Genomic DNA, 17,861 nt, shown 5'->3' on the forward strand with positions numbered 1-17,861 from the left:
GGAAAACACTGCCAGAATGACAGGTGTCCAGTTTCTCCGACATAGAGTAAACTTTAAAGAAAGTTGAGTAAGGTCTTGCAAAGTCAACAAGAAAGTAAAACCTAAGAATTTTATGCCCAGAAAAATTGTTTAAAAATAAAGACCAAAAAAAAAAAGCATATTTAAATAAGTAAGTGTTCATGGATAATTGCTTCTGATGGCTCAGCTGGGAAAGAATCTGCCTGCAATGTGAGAGACATGGGTTCCATCCCTGGGTTGGGAAGATCTCCTGGAGAAGGGAACAGCTACCCACTTCAGTATTCTGTCCTGGAGAATTCCATGGACTGTAGAGTCCATGGAGTTGCAAAGAAGAGGACATAACTGAATGACTTTCACTTTCATGGATTATAGATTCCATGAACCCTCTTTAAGAAAGTACTGAAAAACACACTTCAATCTATGAAAAACTGATAAACAACTGTAAAGAGGGGTGATACTGAATTCTGAAATCACTTAACTCTAGGATTAAGACAAAATAAATATGGTGATTATGATGATAGAACAGAACATAAATAGTATAAGCCCTGACAGAGTAGAAATAAAACAGCTGACAAAAGTCAGAAAGAGAAGGAACAAGAACACAGGAGGTAATAAGCATGGTGATTCCTTAATCTTGTACATTAAAGATCAATAGATTTGAATTATTAAAAAGCAATAGCTATATTTAAAATAGGAAATAAATGTTAAATATATGAATGAATGAAAATGTCTGGGTAAAGGAAGGGAGAAGAGAAAGAAATTTTAAATATATCAATTTTATCACTGTTCAGCATTTCAGTAGGAAATCAATAGATACATGACTAAAAATAAAAATTAAATCATTATAATCAAGAGATGGGAATACTAGATCACCTGACCTGCCTCTTGAGAAAGCTGTATGCAGGTCAGGAAGCAACAGTTAGAAATGGACATGAAACAACAGACTGGTTCCAAATAGGAAAAGGAGTACGTCAAGGCTGTACATTGTCACCCTGCTTATTTAACTTCTATGCAGAGTACACTGTGAGAAATGCTGGGCTGGAGGAAGCACAAGCTGGAATCAAGATTGCCAGAAGAAATATCAATAACCTCAGATATGCAGATGACACCACCCTTATGGCAGAAAGTGAAGAAGAACTAAAAAGCCTCTTGATGAAAGTGAAAGAGGAGAGTGAAAAAGTTGGCTTAAAGCTCAACATCCAGAAAACTAAGATCATGGCATCCAGTCCCATCACTTCATGGGAAATAGATGGGGAAACAGTGGAAACAGTGTCAGACTTTATTTTTCTGGGCTCCAAAATCACTGCAGGTGGTGATTGCAGCCATGAAATTAAAAGACACCTTGGAAGGAAAGTTATGACCAACCTAGATAGCATATTGAAAAGCAGAGACATTACTTTGCCAACAAAGATCTGTCTAGTCAAGGCTATGGTTTTTCCAGTGGTCATGTATGGATGTAAGAGTTGGACTATAAAGAAAGCTGAGCACCAAAGAATTGATGCTTTTGAACCATGGTGTTGGAGAAGACTCTTGAGTCCCTTGGACTGCAAGGAGATCCAACCAGTCCATCCTAAAGGAGATCAGTCCTGGGTGTTCATTGGAAAGACTGATGTTGAAGCTGAAACTCCAATACTTTGGCCATCTGATGCGAAGAGCTGACTCATTTGAAAAGACCCTGATGCTGGGAAAAATTGAGGGCAGGAAGAGAAGGGGATGACAGATGATGAGATGGTTGGATGGCATCGTTGACTCAATGGACATGGGTTTGGGTGGATTCCGGGAGTTGGTAATGGACAGTGAGGCCTGGTGTGCTGCAGTTCATGGGGTCACAGAGAGAGAGACATGACTGAGTGACTGAACTGAACTTAACTGAATCATTAGACAAAAACACAAGCTCCAAAGTTATTTTTTTCATTTATTCCCCCCACCACAAACACCAGCTAGGAAAATAGTATAACATAAACTATGATAACAGAGCTAAAACCAAGCCACTTGTTTATATAAAAAATGATAGTAAAAGAAAAAGCTCAACTATATGTTATACATAAGTAGTTAGCCAAAGCAATGTTACTTAGAAATAAATTTCTTATGTCATTATAGAGCAAATGAAGGAAGTTACTTAGAAGGATTGAAAAATAAGGAATCGAAAATACATACTAGACAAATGTTAGTAACTATCAGAGGTTGTGATTTTAGTATTAGATTAGATTGATTTCTGAGGCGGAAAGCATTAAACAAGATGAAGAAGATTAAGACTCAAGTTTCAAACCACAGGAAAATCTAAGAGCATGAATACATCTGTACCAAATAACATTGCATTAATATACATGAAGGAGAAAAGGGTAAAAATACAAGGAGAAACAGAAATACACTAATAATAGGAAACTTGAATTCACTTCTCACAGTCAATGATGGTTCAAGTGGATACAAATTAGTAAGATACAGAAGACATAAATATGATGATGACTTTTAAAGTGGGCATACATCAAACCTAGCATCTCGAAAAGACAAGTGACAATTTCTTTCTAAAGGGCACGTGGAACACTCACAAATAATATCATCAAATATTTATTCTAGGTATGCTAGGATGATTCAACACTTTCAAATCAATCAATGTGATACATGACATTAACAAAATGAAAGGCAAAAATCATATAATCATCCCAATGAAACACTATTTGACAAATTTCAACATTTATTTGATAAAAACTCTTAAAGTGTGTAAAAAGGGAACATTCCTCAACAAAATAAAAGCCACCTATGACAAACCTACAGCTAACATCATACTCAATGATGAAAGGCTGAAAGTATTTCCTCATAAGACCAGAAACAAAACAAGAATGCTCACTCTCATTCTTTTCAACCCAATGTGGTATTAAAAGTTCTAGTCACAGAAATGAGACAAGAATTAAAAGGCATCCAAACTGCAGACAATATGATACTATATACAGAAAACCCTAAAGACCCTTCACACACACACACACCAAAAAAAAAAACAAAACAAAACATTAAAACCAATAAATTAATTCAGTAAAGTTACAGGACACAAAATCAATATACAGAAATCTATTACATTTCTGTCGAAAGAGGTATTAACAAAACAATCCCTTTTACAATTGTATCGAAAAGAATAAGATACCTAGGAATAAATTTAACCAAGGAAGCAAAAGAACTTTACACTGAAATCTATACCTTGATGAAAGAAATTGAAGTTGATACAAACAAATGGAAAGAAATACCACCCTCACAGATTGGAAGAATATTGCTATAATGACCGTACTACTCAAGCAATCTAGAGATTCAATGCAATTCCTATTAAAATACCAATGGCATTTTTCACAGAACTACAAAGAATCTTAAAATTTGTATGGAACCACAAAAGATCCCAAATATCTAAAGTCTTGAGAAAGAAAAACAAAGCTGGAGGTATCATGTGCCCTGATTTCAAACTCTATCACAAAGCTACAGTAATCAAATGGGTTTCCCTAGAGGCTCAGACAGTAAAGAATCTGCCTGCAATGCAGAAGATCTAGGCTAGATCCCTGGGTTGGGAGGATTCCCTGGAGAAGGGAATGGCAACCCACTCTAGTATTTTTGCTTGGAGAATTCCAAAGACAGAGAAGCCTGGCAGGCTACAGTCCATGGGGTTGCACAAAGCTGGACACAACTGAGCAAATAACACATAGTAATCAAAATAGTATGGCACTGGCATGAAAACAGACACATAGGTCAATGGAACAGAATAGACAGCCTAGAAATAAATCCATGTGTGTATTGTATATATGGTCAATTTACAACAAAGGATGCAAGAATATACAGTGATAAAAAGGTAGTCTCTTCAACAGGTAGTACTGGGAAAGCTGGACAGCTACATGAAAAAGAATGAGCAACTGGACCACTATCTTACACTGTATACAAAAAACATTCAAAATTGATTAAAGATTTGAATGTAAGACTTGAAACCATAAAACCCTTAGAAGAATATAAAGGCAGTAAGCTCTTTGACTTCAATCTTAGCAATATATTTTAGACCTGTATCCTTAGGCAAGGCAACAAATGCAAAAATAAGTTAAATGGAACTACATCAAAGTGAAAAACTTTTGCACAGTGAAAGAAACTATCAAGAAAACAAAAAGACAACCTAACCTACTGAATGGAAGAGTATTCATAAATTATATATCTGATACAGGCTTAATATTAAAAATACATAAATAAACTACATAGTTTACTTTCAAAAAAGCAAACCTATGAAAAAATTGGGCAGAAAACTTGAATAGACATTTTTCCAAGAAAAACATGCAGATGGCCAAAAATTACATGAAAAAGGTGCTCAACATCACTAATCATTAGGGAAATGCAAATCAAAACCACAGTGAGATATCACCTGGCACCTGTCAAAATAACTTATCAAAAAGACCAAGAAATCAGTGCTGGCGAGGATGTGGAGAAAAGACAACTCTCATGTACTGTTTGTTGGAAAGTAAATTGGTGCATTCATTATGGAAAATAGTATGGAGCTTCTTCAAAAAAGTTAAAAATAGGACTACCGTAAGATCTAGTGATTCCATCTCTGGGTCTTTATCAAAAGAAAATGAAAACACTTTGAATTTGAAAACATACCTGCACCCCAATGCTCAGAGCAGCATTTACAATAGAGCCAAGGTTTGGAAACAACCTGTGTCCATCGATAGATGAATGGATAAAGAGGAATGGATAAAATGGAATATTACTCAATCGTAAAAAATGAAACCATGCCATGTGAGACAATGTGGCTGGACCTAGAAGGTATTAACCAGTGAAATAAGTCAGAGAAGAAAGACAACTACTGTGTGAGTTCATGTATATACGGAATCTAAAAATCAAAACAAATGAACAAATTAAACAAAACAAAAAAAGACTCAGAGATACAGAAAACAACTTGGTGCTTGCCAGAGGGGAGGCAAACTAAGATACAGGCAAAGTATGTAAAGGAAATTAAGAAGCAAAAACTTCTAGTTACTAAATAAACAAGTCACAGGGATATAATGTACAATATAGACAATATAGTCAACGATATTGCAGTAACTTTGTAAGATGACAAGTGGTAACTGGACATACTGTGGTAACAATTTTGAAACTTGTATAAACACTATATTAGTTTAAGGTGTATATCACAGTGATTCAATATTGTTTGTCAATTGTACCTCAATAAAAAAATCACCTGGTTATTCCATAATAAAATTAAAAATTAATAATATGTTTAACACTAATTTAAAAAGCTGCATGTACCCCATAGTTCACAGTAGTATTATTCACAATAGCCAAGATAAAGAGCAACCTAAGTATCCATCAACAGATAAATGGATAGAGAAAATGTTTAAATATCTAATTTTTAACATTTTTACCTCACCATGTTTCTAGATCCAGTTACAGAGTTTCTCTTGAACATTCCAGTAGCAGAAGAGTACAGTATGTTGCTTTCAGAATAGACAGAATAGCCCTAATTGGTGTCAACCATGGGGAGGAGTGTTGAAATAGGTGTTGTTGCTCAGTTAAGGATTTATTTTGTTTCTTTGTAATCAGATCCCCAGGTATAAAGGAAATGATTTTATCTACTTATTACCTGGTTTCTCAGTCTTGATAGTTCCAAGTTTTCAAAGCTCAATAAATTATTTTATACTCTCACTTTACACTTTCAAATATACTTCAAAATATATTTGTATTTTCCTTTAGTATCTTTCCAATCCCATCAATTTATAAATGGGAGCTTGGAATTATCAAGGAAATCAAAGGGCTTTGCTCAAGTTGCAAGCAAATAACTGCCCAAGAAGAAATCAGAATTTAGTTCTCACACCCTGAAATCCAAATATTTAGAGACGACAATCATAGACATTCACTTACTGCTCCTCTCCCTCCACCAAGTTAGAAAAACAAGTGTTCATATCCTTAGAATGCTTAATTTGTGGGAAAGAAACAATAGAGATATAGGTAAAGAAAAAATATCTACATAAATATGCATAAGATAGAAACCTTTCCCCCCACTAGAGAATTTTTAATCAAAGATCAAAGTGATTATAAGCCTTATAAAAGGAAAATCCCAGTTTATTTCAATGAAAATATTCTATGAAAGCAAGATAGGCCCAGAGGCCCAAAGGCCTGCTTGATGGCTCATCTTGACTTCAGAATAAGCCATCCCCCAGTGGCTATCTAAAGCAACCTATTTGGTGGTTTTACATAAGGTGGAGAACATTGCCATACTCCAGTTCACATCAGGTCTCTGAGATAACAGGAGGAAAAGGACTCAATATATATAATAAGCAGTTCAACAGCTGAGAAAGACAGCATATGGCAATGGAAACGTAGGCGTTGCTTTGATTTTGGAAAAAGAAGCGAGAAATATTCCTAAGTCAAAGTTCACTGCCACCTGAATAAGGTGATTTATTTTTCTGCAACAGAGTGAACTTTGTGTGGGCATAGATTTATAGCAAATACAAAAACACCTGCACAAATCTCAGCAGGAGTTTGAGGAAACACCATTTTCCCATTACTGAATTGATTACAGGTGCAATAATAATAGTATTTTCATTTAATTAAATAGGTTTTTCCCCCAATTCCTAAAAGCATACAATACTTGTTAAAATTAATTAACTTATTTTCAATGAACTTTTCAGCAAAAGAGAGAAAGATGTATGACAAGTAAGCTCAAACTGACAGGCTTTAAATAATAGACCCCTAAGTAAATTGATTTTAATTTAAACAATCAAGTAAAATAAAGCTAATAGCCTGCTTCATCAGAAATTTTCTTATAATTTTTCTTAAAAGTTTGTAAAGTAAAACTTGTAAGATACCCCCTGGGGCTGCTCCAGCACACTTTAATATGTTTTAAGTTTTAAATTCTAGATTAGAAACAGTCTTTCCTTCTAGACTTTCAAGATAAAGGAAAATATTATAATGAACATTTCCATGTTTTACAAACTCTGGTTCACTCTTATTTCACTTTAATGTTTCAAAATTGTGCATATGAACCTTTAATGTCTCATGAAAAACTTCATAATCATGAATGCATCAGCTGAGTCATCCATGCTTCACTTTCTTGGCTGCCCTAGAGGGGAGCTGTCTACCTACTGCAACCCAGAGGATGAACACTCAACTCCACCAGGGAAAATTACTCCACTGGTAACCTTCAGCAGGACCCAGCCAGTGTGCCTATGATGCAAAGCCTGATGCTAGTGCTATCCTCACCTGTGGTGTCATGGTACACAAAACTGACAGGATTCATCACAACCTGTCACAAGAACAACCCATGGACCACCTGGCCTTACCCACCTATGGATGTGAAGTCACCTTGACATCAACAGTAATGCATCTGTTCTTGTTTCTCCCTACAAAGAACCTCAGCCATTTCCATTACAAAGTCATCTATGACAAAATCAAATATTTCTGAGAAGCACTTAAGGGGCATCATATGTGGTCCCAGGCTTTGTGCCACAGCCACCACTTGGCATCTACAATGTCTCTTTTGCCTAATTCTTATTGATTGGTTACTGCCATTAAAGCCCTGCTTCTGGTGTCAACACTCCTCAGAACAATGCCACAGTCCTTGTCAAAGATGCTTCCAGTAGCAATGTCTTTCAAAACCACAGCTGTGTGCATTCTGTTTTGTACTCCACCCTACATTCAGCATCAACCACAGTGCCTGGCAGAAAGCAGACAACACCCAATGAATAAAATAGGAAGATTTTCAAAATTAGGTGCTTTTCCTAAATCATGTTGGCCTTGGAGTACAGAATGAAGCAGGGCAAAGGCTAATAGAGTTTTGCCAAGAGAACGCACTGGTCATAGCAAACACCCTCTTCCAACAACACAAGAGCAGACTCTACACATGGACATCACCAGATAGCCAACACCAAATCAGATCAATTATATTCTTTGCAGCCAAAGATGGAGAAGCTCTATACAGTTATCAAAAACAAGACCAGGAGATGACTGTGGCTTAGATCATGATCTCCTTATTGCAAAATTCACACTTAAATTGAAGAAAGTAAGAAAAAACACTGGACGATTCAGGTATGACCTAAATCAAATCCCTTATGATTATACAGTGGAAATGAAAAATAGATTCAAGGGATTATTTCTGACAGTGCATCTGAAGAACTATGGATGGAGGTTCGTGACACTGTATAAGAGATGGGGATCAAGACCATCCCCAAGGAAAAGAAATGCAAAACAGTAAAATGGCTGTCTGAGGAGGTCTTACAAATAGCTGTGAAAAGAAGAGAAGCAAAAAGCAAAGGAGAAAAGGAAAGATATACCCATTTGAATTCAGGGTTTAAGAACAGCAAGGAGAAATAAGAAAGCCTTCCTCAGTGATCAGTGCAAAGAAATAGAGGAAAACAATACAATGGGAAACACTAGAGATCCCTTCAAGACAATTAAAGATACCAAGGGAACATTTCATGCAAACATGGGCTCAATAAAGGACAGAAATGGTAGGGACCTAACAGAAGCACAAAATATTAAGAATAGGTGGCAAGGATACACAGAAGAACTGTCCAAAAACGATCTTCACAACCCAGATAATCACAATCGTATGATCAGTCACCTAGAGCCAGACATCCTGGAATGTGAAGTCAAGTGACCCTTAGAAAGCATCACTGAACAAAGCTAGTGGAGGTGATGGGATTCCAGATGAGCTATTTCAAATCCTAAAAGATGATGCTGTGAAAGTGCTGCACACAATATGCCAGCAAATTTGGAAAACTCAGCAGTGGCCACAGGACTGGAAAAGGTCAGTTTTCTTTCCAATCCCTAAGAAAGGCAATGCCAAAGAATGCTCAAACTACCACATAATTGCATTCATCTCACACGCTAGTAAAGTAATGCTCAAAATTATCCAAGCCAGGCTTCAACAGTACGTGAACTGTGAACTTCCAAATGTTCAAGCTAGATTTAGAAAAGGCAGAGGAACCAGAGATCAAATTGCCAACATCCGCTGGATTATCAAAAAAGCAAGAGTGTTCCAGAAAAATATCTATTTCTGCTTTACTGACTATGCCAAAGCTTTTGATTGTGTGGATCACAACAAACTATGGAAAATTCTGAAAGAGATGGAAATACCAGACCCCCTGACCTGCCTCCTGAGAAATCTGTATGCAGGTCAGGAAGCAAGTTAGAACTGGACATGGACAAGACACTGGTTCCAAATTGGGAAAGGAGTACGTCAGGGCTGTATATTGTCACCCTACTTATTAACTTCTACGCAGAGTACATCATGAGAAACGCTGGGCTGGATGAAGCACAAGCTGGAATCAAGATTGCTGGGAGAAATATCAATAACCTCAGATATGCAGATGACACCACACTTACTTATGGCAGAAAGTGAAGAACTAAAGAGCCTCTTGATGAAAGTGAAAGTGGGAAGTGAAAAAGCTGGCTTAAAGCTCAACATTCAGAAAACGAAGATCATGGCATCTGGTCCCATCACTTGATGGCAAATAGGTGGGGAAACAGTGACATACTTTATTTGGAGGGGCCCCAAAATCACTGCAGATGGTGACTGCAGCCATGAAATTTAAAGACGCTTACTCCTTGGAAGAAAAATTATGACCAACCTAGACAGCATATTAAAAAGCACAGACATTAATTTGCCAACAAAAGTCTGTCTAGTCAAAGCTACGGTTTTTCTAGTAGTCGTGTATGGACGTGAGAGTTGGACTATAAAGAAAGCTGAGCGCTGAGGAACTGATGCTTTTGAACTGTGGTGTTGGTGAAGACTCTTGAGAGTCCCTTGGACTGCAAGAAACTGATTTCCATCCTAAAGGAAATCAGTCCTCAATATTGATTGGAAGGACTGATGATGAACTGAAACTCCAATACTTTGGCCACCTGATACGAAGAACTGACTTATTTGAAAAGACCCTGATGCTGGGAAAGATTGAAGGCATGAGGAGAAGGGGATGACAGAGGATGAGATAGTTGGATGGTATCACCAACTCAATGGACATGAGTTTGAGTAAACTCCAGTAGTTGGTGATGGACAGGGAGGCCTGGCGTGCTGCAGTCCATGGGGTTGCAAAGAGTCAGACATGGCTGAGCAACTGAACTGAACAGCATTCTCAAGTGAACTTACTTGGTTTTTCTCTATAGGTTATGTGACACCAAGAATTTATTTTTCATTGCAGTAAGAAAAGTCGACTCACTAACCCTTGGAAAATGCAGTGATGCACAAAAGCCTGTGTAACAGAGCCCCAGCACAATCACTGGGATAAGTAAGCTTTGCTCATTGCATTCTCTCACGGTCTTCTGCGCAAATTTACAAATCGCTTAAGTGTCTCTAAGTGACTTTGGAATGTTTTACCTCCTTTTGTACAAATTTGGATCACAGGCCCTTTTAATCATCATCCTGTTTGATTAGCTAACTGGTGGCCTTCCTACAAATTTATTTGTCTTAGATTTTACATTCTCACCAAAGACTTCATGACCTTTTAAGCCCTTCCAGTACAACCCCACAGCACTCTCTATTTGGCAGTATCTCAGCCCTCACCCCTCTCTTGACTCCAGAGACTGACTGTTTTCTTGGAGGGCAGTAAATGCTCTCTAGTTCACCAATGTATCCCCCTGTGTCTTAGTGGGGCCCAGCAAACAGTGTTTCACACGTGCTGAGAGAACAACCTGCAATGCATCATGTAGAGAGCACCTTAGACATACTAAATGTCTACAAGACATTTAACGAAGTTGAAAATTATTTAGCTCCAAGGAGCCTGTTGAGCTACACCCCACTGGCCCAGCTTCAAGACCAAAAAGGCCAGAGTCAGAGACAGAGACATTAATGGGGAGCTTACATGTCTACAGCAAGGTCCCAGAGCAACATCCCACTAAGTGCAGTAGACAGAAGGTAGGATATGGCTGGGGGAGAGGTTATAGGGAGAATTGACAACCAATTGGCTGATGGGTTACCAGGGAAACTAGTGAGGAGCATGCTCCTCACTGCCCCTTTGAAAAGCTATCAAAGGGAAATGTTCTGATCTAAAGCTAAGAATAATTACCAGCTGAGTTCAGGGAAGTATACAGGAAGATCAGCCATGTGAGTAGACAGAAGTGAAGCAGGTGCTGGTTGAGCAGTGGATATACAGAAAGCAAGATAACAGCCATCCTGGATGGCCTGATCATTCACTCCACCCCTACATACCCTGCACCACCCTCATAATCTGGGTCCAGCCCTCTTTTGTGGTATCCCTCAGGTCAGATATGTAGGGGAGTCACTACAACCAGATACCACAAATACAATACAGACAGCAGCAGCCAGAGAGTATCAAAAGTAAGATAACTCATATACTAAGAACAGTCACTAACCAGGATGTCAGAAAAATTTGGAGTCAAGCACTTATTGGGTCAGTGGAAAGCAAGTCAGTGCCGCAGTGTCCTGTCCAGTTATAAAGAAGGTAAGGCCACTCCTTGTTTTTACAGAGCCATGACTATGAGAAGAGGAAGGTCCCAGCTTTAAAACATCCTGGTGGCCCAGCCAAGAGTCAGCAGTCATAGTACCAACTCTCAAATCCATACATGACTACTGGAAAAACCATAGCCTTGACTAGACGGACCTTTAGGTCTTTCCAAAAAAAAAAAAAGAGTTAATACCACAAGTTGAACGCGTGTGTCCAGAAGCTGACCTATTTCGTTCCACACAGCATAACCCCAGGGACTCATGGGCCATCAGTTGTACAAGTAATATTCACCAACATGGGCCTTTCTGGTGTACTGGCGTGTGGGACAGGAAGATGGTGAGAGGTTTTTCCCCCTGCTGTCAGTTGCCTCCACACAGTCACATTAACCAAGTCAATTTTTCATGGAAGTCCAGAGGAGGAAAACCATGCCATCTTGCTCTCAGTTCAGTTCAGTTGCTCAGTCATGTCCAACTCTTTGCAACCCCATGAACCGCAGCACTTCAGGCCTCCCTGTCCATCACCAACTCCCGGAGTTCACTCAAACTCATGTCCATTGAGTCGGTGATGCGATCCAATCATCTCATCCTCTGTCATCCCCTTCTCCTCCTGCCTTCAATCTTTCCTAACATCAGGGTCTTTTCAAATGAGTCAGCTCTTCACATCAGGTGGCCAAAGTGTTGGAGTTTCAGCTTCAACATCAGTCCTTCCAATGAACAGCCAGGACTGATCTCCTTTAGAATGGACTGGTTGGATCTCCTTGCAGTCCAAGGTACTCTCAAGAGTCTTCTCCAACACCACAGTTCAAAAGCACCAATTCTTCTGGGATCAGCTTTCTTTATAGTCCAACTCTCACATCCATACATGACCACTGGAAAAACCATAGCCTTGACTAGATGGACCTTTGTTGACAGAGTAATGTCTCTGCTTTTTAATATGCTATCTAGTTTGGTCATAACTTTCCTTCCAAGGAGTAAACATCTTTTAATTTCATCTTGCTATAGACCCAGCAATTAGACTCATTTCACAGTGAGGCCATTGCTGCCACTCAGTCCTCAAATAGATTTCCTCTGCTCAGGCTACGGACGAAATGTAAGACATCTAACAGGCACAACATAGGGAAGATCATGACTATTAAGCAAAATACAAGCAGTAACAGCATCCCAAGATAATACCACACCTGCTGTGTGCAACACAGTTCAGAAAACTCAAGTTTTCAGTAATACAGGAATGTGTCTAAAATCATGTTAATAATCTGAATCACAACTACTCCATTTTGACTTTCTAGAATTCCCCTCCTCAATAGCTAAAGGAGATGTACAATACATGTTCAGTAGGCCACAAAGCAGGCTACTCTAGTCAGTAGAGTTTAAGCTAAACCATGGGTAAACCAGAATTATTTTCCCATATCTCCACATGTGAAAAATTTTCCATCATTTCTCTGATTGTAACCCTTTTGACAGACCAAAGTACATGTACCTTGAAGCCAGGGTAAATGCAGCCTTCAGCCCTAGGTGCAGATCATGTCCCTTTAGGTGAGGCAGTCTTTGTATCTGTCTAGGTATACACATTGCAGGGAAAGTGATCAGATAACATGAACAAGTTCAGAGGTATGCTGATTGGGAAACATTTCAGAGGATGTACATTTTATCAGTTACACCAAGTTGCTACACAAATATTATACATGTGTTTTTAGCAGTAGACTTAAAGCAAGAAGTGTTACATATCATGAGTATTGTGCTCTGTGACAACTTCACTAGAGAATTTTTTCATCCTGAACATCAGGATGAAAGTATGACTGACACAAGAGCTTTCGTAAATACAGACTTCCATTAAAGGAACTCAAATTTAATATCCACTAAAACATAGTATTTTTCTTTCGAAAATTACCCTCCACCAAACACAGCCAAATTAAGATAAATTTGTTTGCAAAATAAGTCTGGTCAATTGACCGTATAGGCTCCTCCAGACTAGCTATGGTAGAACTCCTCAGAAGGAATCTCAGACTGAATTTCCAAAGCCAGGGAATCCATGTTAAATGCTTGCCATCAGATCCCACCTCAGTGCATTTCTTTCTTCTAGAGGTCCCAAAAATACTGAGATTCCAACTCATGCCAGGAAGACAGTTTTTCCCATTTACCTGTTGAGGCTGCCCAGAATGGGAGTCTCCAATTTCTGGAGGGACCAGGCAGAGAGAAAAGAAAAATGTTTCAGTTTTACCCACAGGTGTAGTTTACCAAATTGCTTTAAGTCATAACCAATTTGATGGGAAGAGTTCCCTTGTTTCTGGCAAACACAATTCAAAACCAGTAATATTCCAGACAAAATTATAATCATTTTCACAGTTCACTCAGTAACCAATGCTTCTGTTAACTTTTTATGAAGTGATAAGGTTTTCCGATGTCTAGAGATTTCTTCAAGAAAATTAGAGATACCAAGGGAACATTTCATGCAAAGATGGGTTCAATAAGGACAGAAATGGTATGGACCTAACAGAAGCAGAAGATATTAAGAAGAGATGGCAAGGATACACAGAAGAACTGTCCAAAAAGATCTTCACGACCCAGATAATCACGATGATGTGATCACTCACCTAGAGCCTGGAATGTGAAGTCAAGTGGGCCTTAGGAAGAATGACTACGAACAAAGCTAGTGCAGGTGATGGAATTCCAGGTGAGCTATTTCAAATCCTGAAAGATGATGCAGTGAAAGTGCTGCACTCAATATGCCAGCAAATTTGGAAAACTCAGCAGTGGCCATAGGACTGGAAAAGGTCAGTTTTCATTCCAATCCCAAAGAAAGGCAATGCCAAAGAATGCTCAAACTACTGCACAACTGCACTCATCTCACACGCTAGTAAAGTAATGCTCAAAATTCTCCAAGCCAGGCTTCAGCAATATGTGAAGCGTGAATTTCCAGATGTTCAAGCTGGATTTAGAAAAGGCAGAGGAACCAGATATCAAACTGCCAACATCTGCTGGATCATTGAAAAAGCAAAAGTTCCAGAAAAACATCTATTTCTGCTTTATTGACTATGCCAAAGCCTTTAACTGTGTAGATCACAACAAACTGTGGAAAATTCTTCAAGAGATGGGAATATCAGACCCCCTGACCTGCCTCCTGAGAAATCTGTATGCAGGTCAGGAAGCAAGTTAGAACTGGACATGGAACAACAAACTGGTTCCAAATAGGAAAAGGAGTATGTCGAGGCTGTATACTGTGACCCTGCTTATTTAACTTCTATGCAGAGTACATCATGAGAAATGCTGGAACTGGTTGAAGCACAAGTTGGAAACAAGATTGCCAGGAGAAATATCAATAACCTCAGATATGCAGATGACATCACCCTTATGGCAGAAAGTGAAGAAGAACTAAAGAGCTTCTTGATGAAAGTGAAAGAGGAGAGTAAAAAAGTTGGCTTAAAGCTCAACATTCAGAAAACAAGGATCATGGTACCTGGGCCCATCACTTCATGGGAAATAGATGGGGAAACAGTGGAAACAGTGGCTGACCTTATTTTTGGGGGCTCCAAAATCATTGCAGACAGTGACTGCAGCCATGAAATTAAAAGACTCTTACTCCTTGGAAGGAAAGCTATGACCAACCTAGACAGCATATTAAAAAGCAGAGACATTACTTTGCCAACAAAGGTCCATCTAGTCAAGGCTATGGTTTTTCCAGTAGTCATGTATGGATGGGAGAGTTGGACTATAAAGAAAGCTGAGTGTGAAAAAATTGATGCTTTTGAACTGTGGTGTTGCAGAAGACTCTGAGAATCCCTTGGACTGCAAGAAGATCCAACCAGTCAATCCTAAAGCAAATCAGTCCTGAATATTCATTGGAAGGACTGATATTGAAGCTTAAACTCCAATACTTTGGCCACCTGATGTGAAGAGCTGTCTCATTTAAAAAGCCCTGATGCTGGGAACGATTGAAGGCGCCAGCATAAGGGGATGACAGAGTATGAGATGGTTGGATAGCATCACCAACTCAATGGACATGAGTTTGAATAAACTCCAGGAGTTAGTGATGGATAGGGAAGCCTGGCCGTGCAGCAGTCCATGAGGTCGCAATGAGTCAGACACGACTGAATGACTAAACTGAACTAAAGGTTTTTCATTAGGATTCTCTAATTTCTTACCCAGTTCAGCAGTTCAGATCCAAAATTTATCAGAGACCCATACTTGAAAAAAAAGTCCTTTCTACGAATGTCCTTAATGATGAAGCACTTTTTGCAAAAGCTTCAGAGTACAACAGTAATTTTCTATGAATGCCAAGACTTAAAAAGGCAGAGTTAAACACCTGATCACAATGTAATCAATAAAGAAACTTGGTTACAATGATTAGAATTACAAGTGGTTATAATCTTAACTCTTAAAACCTCTCACCAATCTCTTTTTTATTTCTGAAAATTTATAAGTGCTTAATTTCTTTTACACCAATTATAGCTCATCCGCAAACCAATCTTGGCAACACCATCTGGAGGCAGAGACGCATCATATACATAGACATACATGTACCTATATAGACACAGATCTCTCAGTTGTCCTGCTACTGCTAAGTCACTTCAGTCATGTCCGACTCTGTGCGACCCCATGGACTGCAGCCCACCGGGCTCCCCCGTCCCTGGGATTCTCCAGGCAAGAACACTGGAGTGGGGTGTCATCGCCTTCTCCATCTCAGTTGTCCTAATAGAGCTTAAAAAGACCTCTTTTTTGCCTACATTCTCCGGGGTTAAAGTTCCTGAGAGCCCAGGTAGATCACTTACATCTTGAAGGCACCAGAGAAGACATACCAATTCCTTTTAGAAAGCTAACTTCTAAGACAGAATATACAAAAATCAGTTTTAGAATTGGAAGAGTCCCATCAAGGACATTTTCAGGGATTTTTTTTTTCAGTTTCTAAATATTTAGTGTAAACAAATAACAATAATAGACAATAATAATAGCTATCATTCACTCACATTCACATGCTTCATTTCAGAACAAAAAAATCATCATTCAAGTCAACATTTGCTTCAGCTATTAGCTCAGCCCTTATGACCTTAATACAAAAACAGCCAACCCACAGCTGCAGCCACTTTTCCCCCCTGTAATAGTGGCCAACATCTCCCCAATAGCCCTAGGGGTGTCTATGAGCTCTTTGCACTCTCTTTGTTCCTCACTAATCAAGGACAGACACCCCAGGGCCCCATATACTAGTGGACAGCCACCCTGGGATTCCCTTGCAACTTTTGGGATCGCCTCTGGAACTTGCAGGCCCCAAACACTAGTGGATGCCCCCGCAGCTTTCCATTCCTCATCCTTATTTCCCAATATCTCGGTGCTCACGGGAGTTTCCTGGGTCGCCTGGGCTGCACCCCACAGCTTCAAAACCAGGAAAAAAGCCCAGAGTCAGCAAAAGAGACATCAATGGCTTCATGGATGGGGAACTTACACGTCTGAAGCAAGTTCCTGGAGTGACACTCCACTGTGTGCAGCAGATGGCAGACAGGGCAGAACATGGCGGCAACCTTCGCTTCTGGCGGGGAGGGGGAAGGTTACCATTTATAGGGGGAATTGACCACCGGTTGGCTAGTGGGTTACCAGGGAGACTAATCGGGACGCTCCTCACCGCCCCTTTGAAAAGCTATCAGATGGAGGTGCTTTATTCTAGAGGTTAGAACAATTACCAGACCGGTCGCCGGCAAGTATGTAGGAAGGTCAGTCATGTGAGTAGGATGGAGACGTAGCTGGTGCTGGTCAAGCAGCAGATGTACAGAAAGCAAGAGAACGGCCATCTTGGGTGGCCTGTTCAGACAGAGCCTTCCTGATTGAACCCTGTTCAATTAGAGAGCCGCCTCTTATGGTCAATGTGAAAAATTATAACAACCAGTTTGCTAAGATGTGTTTAAGCAACTACTTTAGCTCATTTTACATCCTAGCTATTTTCTCTTATGTCTGATGTGATTCAGCTAAATATGATAACACCAGTTTAGTCACTTGCTTTGCTGTTATTTGTTCTTTAAAAATGTAGTTATTGATTATATATTGACACACAGACATTGGAGATACTGATAACATAATAGTGAACGTGACAGTCAAGATCTTTGCTCTCTTGGTACTTACAGTCAAGTGGGTGGAAGTAGACAGAAAATAAATGAATATGAAACAGTATATAATAAAGTGATAAGTGCTAAGGTGGAAATATATAAATGTGCTTTGTTAGAGAGACAGCAAAGGACTTCAGTTTAGGCAATCAGAGAGATTTCACTGAAGAGGGGGCATTTAATCTGAGGCTTAAGCAGTAAGGAGTCAGTCAGGAGAAAGAAGCTCTGGGGAACACCTTTCTGGCTGAAGAGCAGCTCATGCAAACACCCTAGGATAGGTCCCAGCTTGGCAGGTTTCTAGAGAAAGAATGTCTTCCTTTCCCTCAATTCTCACA

At 39.3% G+C, this 17,861-nt stretch overlaps 1 long non-coding RNA gene across 2 annotated transcripts in view; it reads right to left on the reverse strand.

The window, feature by feature from the left end:
- The window catches only part of LOC147365813 (uncharacterized), a 277,541-nt gene extending 260,374 nt beyond the window's left edge, over nt 1–17,167 (reverse strand). Inside the window, exon 1 of one of the 2 annotated variants that reach the window (XR_015132807.1) lies at nt 16,875–17,167. This is a non-coding gene — a long non-coding RNA (uncharacterized LOC147365813). The remainder of the gene's footprint in view (nt 1–16,874) is intronic. The other variant, XR_015132808.1, reaches the window with a different exon arrangement.
- Between the last annotated feature and the right edge of the window lie 694 nt (nt 17,168–17,861).

This window comes from Bos grunniens, chromosome 9 (genome assembly GCF_055505025.1).
Source record: "Bos grunniens cultivar Pamir isolate PY7600 chromosome 9, Bosgru_T2T1.0, whole genome shotgun sequence".
NCBI lineage: Eukaryota > Metazoa > Chordata > Mammalia > Artiodactyla > Bovidae > Bos > Bos grunniens.